Source organism: Pogona vitticeps, chromosome 5 (assembly GCF_051106095.1).
Source record: "Pogona vitticeps strain Pit_001003342236 chromosome 5, PviZW2.1, whole genome shotgun sequence".
NCBI lineage: Eukaryota > Metazoa > Chordata > Lepidosauria > Squamata > Agamidae > Pogona > Pogona vitticeps.
In genome coordinates, this window is record NC_135787.1 from 109580633 (window position 1) to 109593192 (window position 12560).

General features: G+C 41.7%; 1 protein-coding gene across 4 annotated transcripts in view; it reads left to right on the top strand.

The window, feature by feature from the left end:
• The first annotated feature begins 5138 nt into the window (after positions 1–5138).
• Positions 5139–12560, top strand: part of LMNTD1 (lamin tail domain containing 1) — a 262693-nt gene continuing 255271 nt past the window's right edge. For 2 of the 4 annotated variants that reach the window (XM_020797811.3, XM_020797812.3), the window contains exon 1: positions 5139–5472. The gene's annotated coding sequence lies outside the window, so the exon portion shown is untranslated. The remainder of the gene's footprint in view (positions 5473–12560) is intronic. The other 2 variants (XM_073000777.2, XM_020797815.3) reach the window with 2 other exon arrangements.

Below are 12560 nucleotides of genomic sequence, written 5' to 3' on the forward strand. Positions count from 1 at the left end.
GAATAGAGGGTGACTAGCACCTCATGGGATATGGAAATTATAGTCCTATTAATGCAACCTAAAATAGTATTTGCCTTTTTTGTAGCTACATCACACTGTTGGCTCATATTTAGCTTGTGATCTATGACTATTTCAAGATCCTTCTCGCTCATGGTTTTGCTCAGCCAGGTATCCCCCATCTAACTGTGCAATTGGTTTCTTTTTCCAAGGTGCAGTATCTTGCACTTATCTCTGTTGAATTTCATTCTGTTGCTTTCGACCCAGTGTTCAATCCTATCAAGGACATTTTTAATTTTGTTTCTGTCTTCTAGGGTATTAGCTATTCCTTCCAAGTTGGTATCATCTGCAAATTTGGCAAGCATTCCCTGCACTCCCTCACCCAGTCATTAATAAAAAATATTGAAGGGCACCGGGCCCAGGACTGAGCCTTGGGGTTGTTACCTCCTCCCAGTTAGAGAAGGACCCATTCATCATCACCCTCTGAGTACGATTCTGTAGCCAATTGTGTATTCACCCGACACTTGATCTATCTAGCCCACATCTAGTTAGTTTGCTAATCTGGATATCATGGGGCACTTTGTCAAAAGCTTTGCTGAAGTCAAGATATATTACATCTACAGCATGTCCTCTGTTTACCAGGAAGCTTACCTGATCAAAAAATGAGATCAAGTTAGTTTGGCAGGATTTGTTCTTGACATGTGATGTCAAGTCAATTCTGACTGATTGTGTCCCTCAGGATTTTTCAGGTAGGTAATACTCAAGAGTGGTTTATCACTGTTACACTTTTTACCCTTTACCTTTACCCTTCTTCTGGGGTTATCTTGGGACTGAGCAAGTTGCCCAAGGCTACACAAGCTGGCTCTATTTCCAGGAAGCACCGTGGGGAATTGAACTCCCAACTTCTTGTTCTGCAGCCAGATAATAAAAACCACTGAGCTATCTTGCCAGCTTGTTTGTAAATAACAAACAATAAAAAGTGTAATGTAGGTTATATGAAATGTGTAGTTCCTGCTGTCGAGTTGGTCTTATAGCAAAATGAGGCAGCTGCCTGAGTGGCAAATGTTGGGGAATAGGTGATGTTGGTGACACTGGCGGCAGCAGAGATGAGTGTGTCATATGGACATTATTGGACCACATCCACCGCCAAGGACAACTCCCAGTCTGATTGGCTTCAGTATATGGAATGGAAATGGCACTGTATCATTAATTTTCTTAGGCAGCAGTTCTGTCCATTCCTGGCTCTGTCTTTTTCACTTGTCTTTTGACACTCCAGCATTTTGCTAATACCTCGTCAGGTTTCTTGCATGGCTCTGTGACAAAAACTTCCAAATATTACTTGTTAAAGTTTGCCAAGAAAGGTGCCTATAGAGCTTCTACAGTTCCCCTACTAGCATGGCCTAGAATCCTGGGAGCTGTCGTTCCAGACAGTAACCAGTCTCTGTCCTTGTCTCAAAATGCAGCCCTACTAGAAAAGGTATTCTTGTCATCAAGGAAAAGAAGAGGTGGGTGCTCGGACAGATGAGAGAGGGATTCCAATTATCTCAGGAAACATTATGAGGAATCTCTAGGAGTTTATACAAATAATAAAACTGCTATTCTAAAATGTAAATCCTGTTTAGTTTAATGAGGCACACAACTATGTTACAGTGAAATGATTTCACTGTAAACCTCTAGAGGAAAAACACTTGAGTTGAGGAACAGAACCTTCTCATACCATTTGGTGTATGAGTCAGAGAAGAGCTGATAAAAGTCATATCTTCAAAACTGATAAACAAGCTTCAAGGAAATCCCTTGTGTGCCACATAGTTTTCATTCATGTATAAATATTTAAAGAACAGCTAAGGCTCTTTTTTTATATGAAAATTCTTAAATGTGGGTTGAGGGGCAGGAATTGGCATAATGTAAGTAAAATTAAGCACTGTTAATTGATTTCATCTTGAGAAGAATGGTTCAGTCTAGCAAACAAGATTTTGCAACTCTTTTAGGTTCAGCAAGATCACGTTGAGACCTAATTTTTATTACTTTTAGAGTTACAGTACTTAATTGGTGAAGTCATCAACAAACATTTCAATTGATTAATGAGGCTATAGATTTAAGCACACATACCACAAAATAAGATCAGCAGTTTGAATCCACATGGTGGAGTGACCTCCTGTCACTTGTCCCAGCTCCTGCCAGCCTAGCTGTAAAAATGCGAGTAGATAAGTAGGTACCACCACGATAGGAAGGTAACGGTGTTCCGTGTCTACTCGCGCTGGCCACATGACCACGGAAACTGTCTATGGACTAATGCTGGCTCTATGGTTGGAAATGGGGATGAGCGCTGTGCCCTAGAGTCGGACATGACTGGACATTTGTGAAGGGGAACCTTTTCCACTTAAGAGCCAAAAAATACGATGAGATTTACTTCTAAGCAAAGGAGATTAGGATTGCACCAAGGAAATAGCTTTATTGATCCTCACTTCCAAGTTACCCTCACCTGCACACAACCAGGCAGTCATTTACCATACTTAATCCATTTTGGAACAGCATTTGTACGTCGAAAAGTTTGTTGAAAAGTACGTTGAAAAGTCTTTCTTCTCCCTAGACTCCTGCATCTATCCAGAATGCCTGCCAGTGATTTAAATGACTGTACAACTCCATACAATATCAAGATGGAGTGATGGAAAATGGTCTACCTGTGGATCCTCTATCTGTCCCGCATTTTTCTACAGCACAGGGTGCCTGCAAAATTAGGTTGGTAGCTAGTTCTTCTGCAGTGCTGCTTGCTGAGGCTACTGATTTACTCCACACCCCACATCCAGCTCAGTGGCCAAAATCCTGTTGCTTACTGCAGTAAATTGTACTTGAGTAGGCCCATTTAGTGAATCATCTCCTCTAACTTCCACTGATTCAAATGGGTTTACTCTGATTATAATTTAATGTATTTAAGCATGCTGCCATTAGACTAGGCCATTTGAATCAATGGAACTTACAGAGGACTTGACTAACTAAATCCCCATTGCTTCAGTAGACCTACTCTAGTGCACTTTACAACACTAAGCAACAGGATTTTGGCCAGTGAAAAAGGTTGCTTTCTGTTCATCAGATGGCTGGCAGACAGGGAATCAACTGGGACAGGAAAAACAAAGCTGTGTGGTCTTTACACAGTAAATTACTGATAACAGATAACTGAATATGTAAGCAAAATAAAAACAAAGCCTGGTGAGAACTCTAAGAGTAAGAGATTTGTTTTGCATTAACTTTCATAATTAGAATCCACTTTTTCAGATGTCAAAGGTCTTCGAAGAAATGGATTACAACCCACAAAAATCTACAAAAGATGACAATAATCCACAGAAAATTCACATTAAAACAAATTTGGAAAAGTGGCCCAAGACTGTGTTTTGCTTATTCTATCTCTTTTGTTTGCATGCTAGAAACGCACTAAAGCAATTGCCTTAACAAATAACTTAATGTTTTTAGTAAAGAAATGCAACGAGGAAACACATCTACTCAAAGAGAAAATTACCAAGGAAATGAGGACTAGCCAAAATATTTAACAGAACATCACATGCACAGCTTTCTGGCTGCTGAGAAGGAGTTGCATAGGTGCGTGCTGAGTGGAACGAACTCCTGGCTCTCCAGAATTGTGCTTGTTTCACTGAGGCCAAAGTCACTATCAAGGAAAAGCCGAGACACGGGGAGGTTGGGGCAAAGAAATTAACTGGAGCAGCAAAGGCTTTAGAAGCTTCCTTTCTTCCAATGAGCTGAAAAGCAGTGAGGAAGGCTCTGTTCTTCTCCATATTTATCCCCACAACAACCTTGTGAGGTAGATCAGCTTAAAGAGGCTGACTGGCAGAACTTGGAAGAACAGGGAAATTATCCCATACGAGAAGAGACTCTATGGGGGCCCCATCCTTCTCTCTTTCTGCCTTTTCTGAAACTCGAAGAGGTTCTTTTTAGCGGGAAGAGGGAAGACTACCCAGTGGCATTGCCTGCTTCTGACAGAGTTGGAATTAAATGGAAAGGGAGAAGGAAGACCCCCCCCCCATATTGCCTGTGACTGTCTTCCATTTTAAGAGATGGGCCATAAATTCCAAACTGCTAGCTGAGAAGGAGCTCGAAATCAACATGCATGCTGCAGCTGTTTCCATCTAAGAAGCTAACCTGGCCTCTCTACACCATCAGCCATGTGAATCTGGGACATTAAAACAGCGCAAAAGTTTGGATCTGCCTGCAAGAATTTCATGCACAGCCTTGAAGACGATCTATCATTGAAAACTTGCTATTTGTTTCTTTGTTTTATATTCTTAATGGTCGATTAAAGGTATCACCTGCTCCTGCATTTGTACCATCTCTCTCCAGTTCTACCTGACATGTATTAAAGCCAATGGATTGTGGGGGGTTTTTTTGTCCATTATTTTTTAAAAATAATTCCTGTTGTGAAAAACGGTACTGTTAATTTATATGAAATTCTGTTGAAAAACTTGGAGGTGGGGGCCAAACAAACAAAAAAAAAGTGGGGAGAAGTAAGTCTCTGCTCAAAGAGTTTACAACCTGGACGTCTGGGAGGAGGAGGAAGAAGGGAAAGAATCGGGGTGGGGTGGGGTGGGGTGGGGGACAGGGCAGAAAAGGGAGGCTTTGGTCAAGAGAGGGAACAACTGATGAAATGAGGATTTAAACCAAAAATGTTGATTAACAATCCCCATTATTATACATCTCATTTGTTTGCTTGATTTTTGCTGTGTAGATAACCAAGATGCTTTAAAAAGTGAAAGCTTCTTGAATCCTAACCTGAAATCAAAAATAGCAGTTCATCATCATCATCATATGCTGCGGTTTTAAAACAATAACAATAAGCTACTTGTGTCGTTATTGTTGTTGTTATTCAAAATCACATTGCACAAAAACCAAACTTGCAACCCATCTTTGAAATAGAAGCTTTGCCAAATCAGCCAACCTACTAAAATGATTTTGTAGGACCGTGAAGGTCTTTGTAAACTGCCTGCCTGCAGAATGCTTTCTGCTTTCTCCGTTTTCCAAGGTTACAGGGCTGGCTGTTTTAGCAAAAGAGCAGGAGCGGCCACACCTCTCGGACGCAAAGATCCTGGCGACCAAATAAATAAATAAAAAATAGCCGTTGCCCCGGGCCACAGACGACAACTCGGCCAGCGATACTCAACAAGACTCAGGCGTAATGGAAGACGTGATCGTTTCAACGAGGCTCCGTGCAGGATTTTTGGCAGGCGGGAAATCGTAATATGGAGCAGCGTTCAGAAAGCTAGTAGGCGTGACTGTAAGGACATTCCGATGAGCGGCTGGAGAAAGAAAGAAAAAACCCCACAAATTCTAGGATTAACTTGAAGTTTCTTCCCCAGCTTGCGTATGTCCAGCTGATGTAACACAGGAAGAAACTCCTGGAGCCAGCATTCAGGGTAATCATCGAAAGATTAAATGCTTTCTCCACAGGGACAGGCTCATCATATTTAAGTGAGTAAGATATGTGACTAGAATTTTGCTAGAAAATAAAACTTGAAACTCAACCAGGTCTTGCAGCAATGTTTGCCCGATGGGATGAGGGGAGTCACCGTCAGAAATTGGGCAGCTTTCTGTCTTTGTTCTGCACGCCTGGGTTTATTTAAGTTCAACGTGTACTGGGTAGAATCATACCTAAGGTTGCAAAGAGGCTGAAGGCCAGCGCCATGTTCACTGGAGGATCTACAGTACTTACCACCATCCCTAAGGGATGATTGCTTCCCAGCCTTTGTTTAAATACTTCCAGTGGAAGGAACCACAAACCAAGGGTCTTTTCTACTTTCTACTTTTCTACTTTCGAGCAGCTCTGACATGTTCCCTCATGCCTTTCCAAAATCTGTTTCCCTGTTACTTCCACCCATTGGTTCTAGTCCTGCCCCATGGGGCAGCAAAGCACTAGTCCAAGTTGACAGGCGACAGGACACAGGGCAAAAGGGTTAAAACTCATTGCTTGTAGTTTGTTCTGAACAGTTAATACATTCATCACATAACTGGCATTTATAGAGTGCACTGGATATCTTATTCAGCTTTTGGAAAACACTGTGGGGCCTTACTCCTTGGTGTGTTGGCTCCAAAGGCAAGGTCTTGGCAGGCTGAGAAACAAAAGAGGCCTGGCCGGGATAGTCTAGAATTGGGGTGAGAGCAATGAAAAAAAGGCTAGCAGATAGAATCCTATGGGAGATCCAAATGCAGAATCATAGCGCAATCCAGAGTCAAGCCAGTAATGTTAGGAAACAGAGTCGAAAAAGCTTAGTCAAGCAATGGGGGCGGGGGGGATCATACATGACAGGGAATCGGGGCAAACAAATCTAGAGCAAAAAGAGGCATTGTTTCCAACAACTTACCAGTCCCAGATAAAGGTTTACATAGCCAAGCTGCTGGAGCTCCACCAAGAGTTGGCACTTAGCCAGCTGGGAAGGAAATGCAGCTGCAGAATTTGGCCCACTGGTATTCTTGGGAGGAACAACTTTTCCTCAAGGAGATCTCTTCTTCTGAGGAAACCTCTTCAGAGAAATCATTTCCTATGGCTGAGCACTTCACTTGGGGCCTTCTAGCTTGACTCTTACTTTTATTCTCAGGTATTTCAGTGGTGCAGGAGGCTGTTCAACCTTCTCTTTTGACTCAGACACAGAGTCTTTCTACTGGCGGTTCAGGTTCTAGGGTTCCTGAAGGCCTAGTGTCTGTAGGGCCAAGCAGTTCCTTCCAGTTCTCAAATTCGGTGCATTCCGACTGGTCCTTTCTAGAGTACAGTATTAAACCAGCAGGGACCCCCACACTAACATTTTCTCTGAGGAAGAGCACTTGGAAGTAATATGCTTACTCTGAGTGGTGAGTTTGAGTCCTGTCAGCAATAAATACCAATAGGAAGTTTCGTACACTTCCAGCAGCAAATTTTGACATCATGGGTCCAAGCTTTCTCAAGAACCACACCTCCCTTTATGGAGCCTACCTAGGTGTTCAGATCATCAGGGGAAGTCTTTCTCTAGGTGCCACTACCCTCACAGGTGTGTTTGGTGCAGAGACAAGAGAGCGCCTTCTCTGTTGCTGCTCCCAGACTTTGTATCTCTCTCCCACAAGAGGCCAGTCTGGCCCCATCTTTGCTGTCCTTCTGCAAGCAAGCAAAGGTCTTTCTCTTCGGGCAAACTGTCCCTCAATTAATGGCTGTCTGAGAGGGGATTTTTAATGGATGGTAGCACCTTGCTGCTTTGAATGTGTTTATGTTTACTATTCCTTAGTTTGATATTTGTTTGATCCTCTTTAGTATTTGTATACTTACTGGTTTTGACTTTAAATGTTGTCTTTTAATGAGGTAAGCCACTTTGAGTCCTTCTTAAAGAGAAGTGTGGGCCAATATATTTTAAATAATAAATGAAAATAAAAAAAATGCTAGTCACCCTCCTCTAGTTATGGCCAGTGTATTGTCAGCAGTGCAGCACTTGGTTTGTGGGTTTGAGTGGCCTTTTCAGGGAAGCTGAGGGTGTATCTGCCATTTTTATTGCTCTGGGATTGTCTATTTTATTTTATTTCAGTTATTACAGGCTTCAGCACAGCCATTTTGCTAGTTTTTTTAACCATAGCATCCCCACCCCACTGAGCACAGTTACCATATCGGGTTTCTCAATAAAGGGCATTGGTGCATTTTTAATAATATGATTAATTAACGTACATGAGCATTGTTATACCAGGACTGGCTACAAGTGAGGCAGCCAGAAATATAAAGCACTTTAAAATTCCTAGAACCTGAAAGAAACAAAAACCTGACAAATAATTTATTTTCATTCTTTAAAACCAAATGGCCCTGGTAAGGAAGGTAGGTAGAGAGGTTTGTAGCCAATGTTTTTTGTCACATTTATGAAAAAAATTGAAATAGTTATCTCTTGGGTTATTATTATTGTTATTTTGGAGGGCTGTGAATTCAACCAATTGGCAGATTTCTAAGAAAATTCAGAGTATCGTTAACTCTACTCACAGCCCTAGGAGTATCACACAGCTTGATAAATTTTTTGAAAAGTTGTCATGAATACAGTCAAAGCAATTTCCACAGCAGGTTTTAGGAATATCTTTTTCTGTGCTATATGACAATGATGCTTGTAAATCCACATCCTTGACTAACTCACAAGACAATAGGCCTTCCACTGATTCAAGAGAGCATCCCTCAAGCATGACCTGCTAGTGTCAAGGACTTTCATCTCCAGAGTTATCTTAAAAGCTTATTTAGAGATGATAGGCCTATTAAAGAAAGCAGTTAGCAAAATACAATATTCGCAGACTGTTCAGTCCAAATGTATTTACTCTGCCTCCAGTGGCAAAATATATCCAACTTCATGCCTTCATTTTTACATTCTCCTTAACTCCCTGTGGCCCTTCTATCTCTTAAGCCTGATTCACACATGTGTGTATACCAATTGATTCCCCCCCAATTAATTACATGGTACTTTCTGATTCAAAGGTGCATGGGCTGTGTGAACTGACTCTAGAAAAGTAGTGCATTTAGGGACAATATGAGGTGAGATGGCTGTCTTGTGGCTACTCAGACTTTTAGAATGGCACATGATGCATCACTCATATGTGGTGTGTGTGTGTGTGTGTGTGTGTGTGTGTGTGTGTGTGTGTGTGTGTGTGTGTGTGTGTGTGTGTGTGTGTGCGCGCGCGCGCGCACGCACGCACGCACACACACACACACACACAAAACAGACATAAATTTGGAAACTCCAAGGATCAAACTATACAATATAAAGATGTGTGCCATGTGTTGTCCTGTTGGAATTGACTTATAGTGACTCTAATAGGGTTTTGAGTGAGATATTTATAGAATGGCATTACCAGTTTCACACCCACAAGTTTAGAAGAGATTTGAACCCGGAGTTCTAGTACCTGGTCCATCACTCTATTCACTATACTGCATTGTGTTAATATAGATAGTTTGTCATTATAAGCTGAAATCTATAGTGTTCCAGGGATATATTTTAACAGATGGACTTTCATGTTTAAGCAATCATACTTGTGAATGAAGCTTGTGGTGCCTCGACTTATGAATGTCTTGACTTGTGACCAATTCAAGTTACAACTAATTCTGGTCACAAAATTTTGCTTTGACTTGTGATCAGCGCTTTGAGATATGGCTGGAAACAAGGCTCCCTCCCTTCCTCCTTTCCTGCCCTTTTTTTTAACCTTAGAGGTCATCTTAGGTTAAAAAAAGTCTCCCCCTAGTGGACGGATTAACTGCTTTTGCATTAATTCCTATGGGAACTAATGCTTTGAGATACAACCAACACCTCGAGATACAACTAAAATCAGCCATAATGGATTAATCATGTTTGTGTATTCCTATGGGAAATGGTGCTTTGAGTTGTGACTAACTTGAGTTATGACCATCATCCCAGAATGAATTAAGTTCGCAACTCAAGGCATCACTGTATTTACCTCCCAATTTTTTAAAAAATGCTTTTTTCCAAAGGAAAAAAGCTAATTTGCAAGCTGGAGGAGATGTGGAATGCTCCTGTTGTGATAATCAGAGGTTCTCAGCAGTTGGAGAATTCCTTCTTCTTATGATGGGTTGCTGGTAATATATAGTTTAGCCCTGAGAGCTTATTTGTATTTATTAATAGTCCTGAAACATGAATAAGAAAATATTAACTCTCTGAATTTATGTTGAGAAGGAGTGCAATTTTTGTTAGAGAGCTTCTTTGTAAGTAGCAGGTGCCAACATAAGCTGGACTTCCCCAAGTTGGTTGCCTCCTGAGGTGTTGATCCAACACCCACGATCACCAGAAGGGCCAGCTTTATGGGCAGACAAGCCCAGTAGTTGCCCTGGATGTCAAATAAAATGGGTGTGAAGATGAACTTGGAGGCTCAGAGTTTGTTGACTGTACTGTCTGCAGTAAAAGCAATTAAAGGGAAAATAGAAAACAAAGAACAAAAACAAGATAGGTTTGTCTGGCATTTTAAAGACCAACTCATTCCTAGACTGCAGTCCATTTCATCAGATGCATGAAGTGCTGTCTGAAATTTCAAGTGTACACACAGTGTAGGTAATCCATGAAAATTGACACTTTTGTAAGTGCAGTGCCATCAAAAAAAATCTCCTGCCACCTGAGGTGAGAAGAGAAACTCTGCTGCACTCTACCCCCAACAATACTCACCGTGACTGGGGAGCAGTAGCAGAAGAAGGTGTCATTCTGACATTCCTTCCAATCGCCAGCCTATGTACCGTGGGGTCTCCTTGCATTATTAAGGGAAAAAAAGTAATTAATGACATGGCTGGCCATGTAGTGGCCAGGTGGGTGGTGACAGCAGGGAGAAAGAGGCTGGCCTGGCAGCAGCCACTGCCTCAGGCACACTGCCTCCATCTGGCTATTAGGCAGCCCTGACTTTATAAATTGGTTAGTCTTTAAGGTGTCATTAGACTCTTAATTGTTTGAGACACAACAAATTAACTGGGCTGCCCCTTTGGACACAATTCTCTCCCAACTCCAAATGTTCCACAGGTGGTTAGGCTACTAACTGCAAAAATGATACAGTATTCCTGGAAAGCTTCCAGCAATGAGTTTTAAAATACGTTTCTTTCACAATTTCTAAAAATTCTCATTGCACCTTACAAATTAAAAAGATTTGTTTGTTATAAGATTTCTGAACATCTGTTTTCCTGCAGCAGCGCTATTTATTTATTTATCTACTTACTTACTTACCATTCATTTAGTGGCAAGCCATTACTCTGCATAGTTTTCAAAAATGCAACACATAAGCAACATCAAATAAAATAGAAATATAACAATAAAATAAAAATAAAACACATATTGTTGTTGTTTAGTCTTTACGTTGTGTCTGACTCTTCATGACTCCATGGACCAGAGCACACCAGGCCCTCCTGTCTTCCAGTGCCTCCCGGAGTTGGGTCAAAGTCATGTCAGTAGCTTCAATGACAATCCACATCGTGGATGCTGTCACAGAGACAGATTTTACTTTCTTGGGCTCCATGATCACTGCAGATTGTGACAGCAGCCACAAAATTAAAGGACACCTGCTTCTTGGGAGGAAAGCAATGACAAACCTAGACAGCATCTTAAAAAGCAGAGACATCACCTTGCCAACAAAGGTCCGCATAGTAGCAATGTAGAGAAGTGAGAGCTGGACCATAAAGAAGGCTGGCCACCGAAGAATTGATGCTTTTGAACTGTGGTGCTGGAGGAGACACTTGAGAGTCCCCTGGACTGCAAGGAGAATAAACCTATCAATTCTGAAGGAAATCAACGCTGAGTGCTCACTGGAAGGACATATCCTGAAGCTGAGGCTCCAATACTTTGGCCATCTCATGATGGAAAAGACCCTGATGTTGGGAAAGTGTGAAGGCAAAAGGAGAAGGGGACAACAGAGGACAAGATGGTTGGACAGTGTCATTGGGGCTATCAATATGAATTTGACTTTACTCCGGGAGGCGGTGGAAGACAAGAGGGCCTGGCGTGCTCTGGTCCATGGGGTCATGAAGAGACAGACACGACTTAATAATTAAACAACAATAAGTAATAACCATTTGTTATCAAGTTGATTCTGGCTTATGGTGACCCTTTTAAAAGGTTTTCTTGGTATAAAATACACTAAGTGGTTTGCCTTCCCTTCTTCTGGAGGTACTCTGGGACTATTCACTACGCCCAAGGTTATACAGACTGGCCTTTCTTTCAGCATGCACAGTGGGAGGTTGAACTTCCAACCTCTGTCTCTGCAGCCAGATACCTATCTCACTGTACAGTTAATCCCTATGGCAACAGCTCTGAGATGGACTGAGTAGGTGCTAACCTACTCAGGCATTTAAGAATCATATATACCAAGTGTTTAAAGAGAGGGTGTGCACTCTCTCCTCCCTGCCATCATTCTTATCACTCTTCATGTGTACAAGACAATTTTATTAGACAGTACAGTATACTGTTGCTAGTCCTGACTAGAGCAGACTTACTGGGTCAATGGGATTTACATAAGTGTTGGCTTATGGGAGGAATCCTTTTGGTGTCTGTGTAAGGTTTGTGTGACTCACTTCAGCTAATTCCAATTTACTGATGGGATGCCTTGGCACATCTCAGTTGTGGAGCTGGGTGCATGAACAGACACATGACCGAGACACTGCCCCCAACACCTCATCAGTTAGCCACAATTAGCTGCAGCAAGTTAGACAAACCCTATGTAAATGCCAATAGCATTCTAGTTAACAGTCATTTTAGTAGTTCTACTTTTCATTGGGATTAGCAGTACAATACTAGTAACTGGTCATTATTAGCTTCTTAGTTATATTTGTAATGCTTCTTTCCTTCAATGGGCTTAAAGCAACATACTTGGGGTTTTTCCTTCTTATTCTCCTTGACAGCTTATGCTCACACCAGCCCTGTGAGATAGGCGAGGCTTAAAGAGAGTGCCTGGCCTGAGGTCCCCAAGTGAGATTCAGTTTTCGGAGGGGATCTCTCAAATCCCAGCCCCAGAATCATAAACACTGATGTTCCAAAGAGAATGGAGGGACTTCAATGATAAGAGAAATAGAAAAAAAACAGGGACTA